We start from the raw sequence: 5946 nt of genomic DNA on the forward strand, positions 1-5946 counted from the left end.
CTATATAGTGTATATTGAAAACTTTAACATGGGGATGTCTTTTCAATTCATTTGCAAAGATCTACACGCACACACTTAAATGTTCACTCTTCTTTTTCCCATCATCCGATATCCTATTTCTGGTGTGCGAATCGAAGTTTAGTTTTGCACAGCAATAGGTAGGTGCCACTGCCAATTTTACAGCACTCGAGAAAGAAATATGCCATCTACAATGGAAGAAGTCTTGACCCAGGATGTGAATGCTGTCGAAAAGCTACTGTCCAATGGAATAAATCATCTTCAAGTTCAATATAAATATATCCTACCTCCCAGTGAACGCCCCCACCTGTCTGAGGTGTCTTACTCTGAGAGCATTCCGGTGGTGGATCTCCAGGACCTGGATGGCCCTAACAGAACAAGGGTAGTTGAAGAAATCCGCCATGCGTGCGAGAAATATGGATTTTTCCAGGTACATCATACTTCGATCCCCCTTCTCTTGCCAGTGCTTTTCTTTTAATATCTCTGGATTATCCTCTATGCACACCAAAAAGGCCCTATGTTACAAATTAAGCTTGCCATGGATATTCTAGAATATTTCTTATCAGTTTTCTATTCCTGAAGTTTTTGAGGCTATTACTTTCAGAGTTGTAGGATTATTTAATCTATAATTTTAATGTCAGTCTGATGTGTTAATAAGATCTAGTGACTGGTTCAAGTTTCATATCTGAGGGTATGTACTATTCTTTTTTATGGCCACATATCTTCTGGTTGATCTAAGTGAGTGCAGATAGTGAAACATGGCGTACCAGAAGGAACCATGAAAAGCATGATGGAAATTGCCAAAGAATTCTTCAAAATGCCCGTGGAAGACCGAGCATGCCAGATTCAATAGAGGGTAAATAACCATGAAAAGCATGATGGAAATTGCCAAAGAATTCTTCGAAATGCCCATGGAAGACCGAGCATGCCAGATTCAATAGAGGGTAAATAACCATGAAAAGCATGATGGAAATTGCCAAAGAATTCTTCGAAATGCCCGTGGAAGACCGAGCATGCCAGATTCATTAGAGGGTAAATAAAAGAAGTCCAAACTCTGGAGGAACGATATTGAAACAACAAGAAGTACTTATCTTGCATATGCTTTTATACAGAGAGATCGTAGGCAGCAACGCTATTAAGGTGAGAGCTCTGATTTTAAGGCTGCTGGCTGCCATTTCTGAAGCTCTAGGGCTCGATTCTAGTTACTTGGACAGAATCTTTGGAAAACACACCCAACTCATGGATAAAATGTACTATCCTCCATGTCCGAAACCAGATATTACTCTTAGCACATCACGCCATTCAGATGCGCGTGGCATCACTGTTTTAATGCAAGGCGAGGTCAGTGGTTTGCAAGTACTCAAAAATGGAAAGTGAGTTGTCGTAGAACCCATACCCAACGCTTTCGTTGTTAATATGGGAGATCAACTGCAGGTATTTAACAAGAGCAAGAGCAGATCCAATACTTTATTTCCTCCTGAAAATTTGACAATGTTATTGTTAATACTAATGCTAATGCTAATAATTTATCAGGTTGTGAACAACGAGAATTTGACAATGTTATTATTAATGCTAATAATTTATCAGGTTGTGAGCAATGGGAGATTCAGAAGTGTGGAACATCGAGCAGTAACAAATGCATCTACTGCACGTATATGAATTCCTACGTTTTATGGCCCTTCAAATGATGCCTTCATTGCCCCTGCAGCGTCCTTGGTTGATGAACAACATCCGGCTCTGTACAAAGGATATAAGTTTGGAGAATTCATGAGAATTTTCTGGAGCCAGGAATTAAAGAATAAGACAGTGTTGGACCATTTCAAAATCGAATATACAGAGAACAACGGTGAATGAAATTTGTTGTTGAATTTGATTTAAGGGAGCCATTATCAACATTATCACTATCACTGGACCATCCAATAACCCTGTTTCCCTTTGGATGAATAAAAGATCATTACATAGTTTTAGCTATTGAACATATTTTATTTTCAGTTCCAATCTTTGCACATTTAAACCTGCTCTCAACCATCAAAAAACCACTGGTCTAGCCTAAATTACAACACAAAACAACACCGACCTATCTACCGCTAGGAAACTAATTGGCCAGTTGCGTGTACGAGAGCATTGACATGCTTTGACATGTGCCTTATGTGAAGGCATTTAGTTCTCAATCAGTAGAACCAGCCCAATGTTACAAAAGTATCGATTCGAAACAGAACATGCAGAAACCCATTACACAACATTAATGACAAGTATGGCAGTCGCAGAACAAACCCTACGATACAGAGACCTGATGTAAAAACCCAACCCCCTTATGCAGGGGACCATTACAGAATAGTTGAACAAAAAAAAAGTGTCTATGTGACATCAGAAACCAAAACTATTTTGTGAAATGTGTCATTTTTAAAAACACTTACGGAAGAAACCATAACAATCAGATAGTAAAACCGTATAGTGCATATTCAGCTTGCAATTATAGAGATCAACAGAGAGCTCATTGAGAGCAACAGAGATCCAGATAAGAAAGCAGACAAGTTTACAGAACATCAAATACCAAGCCCAGGGACAGTTACCAGCATATAGCTCTACCATCAACAGGATTATTACATGGTCTTCGAAGAAACCCAAAGAAGCAAATAAACAAAAATAAAATCCACCGAAACCCCTCAAAAACCCTAACAAAACCATTGATATAGCCCAAAATTCGAACTTTGTACATTATGGGGATGGCCCAAACCTTGTAAGGATTCTCATTTTCCACTCTGACTTATCTTCCAAAGCCTGCAACTCTTGTGAAATCTTCACTTCTTGGGCTAACTTGTGCACCGCTACAGCCATGCGTAGCACATTCAGAAAATTGAAAACAATGCCAATTGGCTCTTGCCGTGAATTTGAACGACATAATCAGAATTTATAATTCTTCTTTTAAATTCTTTTGCTATTTATTAAACGCAATTCATCCTCTCTTTCGATTCTGAAAATTAAAAGAAACAGAGTAAAAAATAGTAGTAAAACTATATAGTGTATATTGAAAACTTTAACATGGGGATGTATTTTCAATTCATTTGCAGAGATCTACATGCACGCACTTAAATGTTCACTCTTCTTTTGCCCATCATCCAATATCCTATTTCTGGTGTGCAAATCGAAGCTTAGTTTTTCACAGCAATAGGTAGGTGCCACTGCCAATTTTACAACACTCAAGAAAGAAATACGTTGTCTACAATGGAAGATGTCCTGACCCAGGATGTGAATGCTGTCGAAAAGCTGCTGTCCAATGGAATAAATCATCTTCATGTTCAAGATAAATATATCCTGCCTCCCAGTGAATGCCCCCACCAGTCTGATGTGTCTTACTCTCAGAGCATTCCGATGGTGGATCTCTAGGACCTGGATGGCCCCAACAGAACAAGGGTAGTTGAAGAAATCCACCATCCGTGCGTGGAAGATGGCTTTTTCGAGGTACATCATACTTTAATCCCCCTTCTCTTGCCAGTGCTTTTCTTTTAATATCTCTGGATTCTCCTCTATGCACACCAAAAAGGCCCTATGTTACAAATTAATCTTGCCATGGATATTCTAGAATATTTCTTATCAGTTTTCCATTCCTGAAGTTTTTGAAGCTATTACTTTCAGAGTTGTAGGATTATTTAATCTATATTTTTAATGTCAGTCTGATGTGTTAATAAGATCTAGTGACTGGTTCAAGTTTCATATCTGAGGGTATGTACTATTCTTTTTTATGGCCACATATCTTCTGGTTGATCTAAGTGAGTGCAGATAGTGAACCATGGCGTACTAGAAGGAACCATGAAAAGCATGATGGAAATTGCCAAAGAATTCTTCGAAATGCCCGTGGAAGACCGAGCATGCCAGATTCAATAGAGGGTAACTAAAAGAAGTCCAAACTCTGGAGGAACGATATTGCAACAACAACAAGTACTTATCTTGCATATGCTTTTATACAGAGAGATCGCAGGCAACTAAGCTATGAAGGTGAGAGCTCTGATTTTAAGGCTGCTGGCTGCCGTTTCCGAAGCTCTAGGGCTCGATTCCAGTTACTTGGATAGAATCTTCGGAAAACATACCCAACTCATGGATATAATGTACTATCCTCCATGCCTGAAACCGGATATTACTCTTGGCACACCACGCCATTCAGATGCACGTGGCATCACTGTTTTAATGCAAGGCGAGGTCAGTGGTCTGTAAGTACTCAGAAATGGAAAGTGGGTTGTTGTAGAAACCATACCCAACGCTTTCGTTGTTAATATGGGAGATCAAATGCAGGTATTTAACAAGAGCAAGAGCAGATTCAATAATTTATTTCCTCCTGAAAATTTGACAATGTTTTTGTTAATGCTAATGCTAATGCTAATAATTTATCAGGTTGTGAGCAATGGGAATTTGACAATGTTATTATTAATGCTAATAATTTGTCAGGTTGTAAGCAATGGTAGATTCAGAAGTGTGGAACATCGAGCAGTAACGAATGCATCTGCTGCACGTATATCAATTCCTACATTTTATGGCCCCTCGGAGGATGCCTTCATTGCCCCTGCAGCGTCCCTGGTTGATGAATAGCATCCAGCTTGGTACAAAGGATATAAGTTTGGACAATTCATGAGAATTTTCTGGAGCCAGGAATTAAAGAATAAGACAGTGTTGGACCATTTCAAAATCGAATATGCAGAGAACAACGGTGAATGAAATTTGTTGTTGAATTTGATTTAAGGAAGCCATTATCAACATTATCACTATCACTGGACCATCCAATAACCCGTTGCCCTCTGGATGAATAAAAGATGATTACATAGTTTTAACTATTGAACATAATTTTATTTTCAATTCCAATCTTTGCACATTTAAACCTACTCTCAACTATCAAAAAACCACTGGTCTAGCCTAAATTAGAACACAAAACAACACCGACCTATCTACCGTTAGGTAACTAATTGGCCAATTGCGTGTATGAGAGCATTGGCATGCTTTGACATGTGCCTTATGTGAACGCATTTAGTGCTCAAATAGCAGAACTAGCCCAATGTTACAGAAGTATCGATTTGAAACAAAACATGCAGAAACCGATTACACAACATTAATGACAAGTATGGCAGTCGCAGAACAAACCCTATGATACAGAGACCTGACATAAAAGCCCAACCCCCTTATGCAGGGGACCATTACAGAATAGTTGAACAAAAAAAAAGTGTCTATGTCACATCAGAAACCAAAACTATTTCGTGAAACTGCTATCGATCTAACAGAAGTTATGCTTACGTTGATTCTAGTGGTTATGTTGCTGGATCTCTAACTGCTCGTGCTATATGCTGAGTATGAAAAAAAAAATTATATTGTTATTGCAAAGATTAGTCCGCCCTCAAATATTTAGACAACAGTAGCAAATATTATACCATGAACTGACCTTATAAATCTCAAACACGAGAAGCAAATATTATAGCAGGATAAACCCTAGAATGTTGCTCAAGAAACCACTTACTGTAGTTCCAGTTGTTATTTCTGTAGCGAAATAGTTAAAACATATTGAATTTTGAGGGCAAGGATCTACACAAGCCTTCTGAAATAAACCGTAAGATATACAAACGAAAACAGACCCTGATGAGTATGTCTCAGATTCTTATAAATTCTTTTGTAAGAAAGAGAAACAGAGAATTAAGGGGAAACCAAAACAAACCCTGATGAGGAATTGATCACCTGTTGAATATTTTAAAAAAGAGAAGGATAACCCGAAAAGGCTAGGGTATCTCGTAGAATCTGATCGCCCTAGACTCTACTTCACACAGTTAACCAAGGTCCAAGCATACCTGAACCTCCTCTTCAAAAAACAGTGGAAACCTCGAAGAAATTAAAAATCCCCTTCAGTTGAAGAAATAATAGCATAAATGTTTGCTGGAGTTTGATTTAGCC

At 38.4% G+C, this 5946-nt stretch overlaps 3 pseudogenes; all 3 read left to right on the forward strand.

Moving 5' to 3' along the window:
* Positions 1-211: 211 nt before the first annotated feature.
* Positions 212-871, forward strand: LOC149253678 (protein DMR6-LIKE OXYGENASE 1 pseudogene; annotated as a pseudogene).
* Positions 872-1116: 245 nt separating this feature from the next.
* LOC149253679 (protein DMR6-LIKE OXYGENASE 1 pseudogene) lies at positions 1117-1677 on the forward strand (annotated as a pseudogene).
* A 2331-nt stretch (positions 1678-4008) lies between these two features.
* LOC149253680 (protein DMR6-LIKE OXYGENASE 1 pseudogene) lies at positions 4009-4602 on the forward strand (annotated as a pseudogene).
* The last annotated feature ends 1344 nt before the right edge of the window (positions 4603-5946 follow it).

This window comes from Pinus tabuliformis, chromosome 7 (genome assembly GCF_031772625.1).
Source record: "Pinus tabuliformis cultivar Carrire ecotype Pingquan chromosome 7, CPIR1, whole genome shotgun sequence".
Taxonomy (NCBI): Eukaryota; Viridiplantae; Streptophyta; class Pinopsida; order Pinales; family Pinaceae; genus Pinus; species Pinus tabuliformis.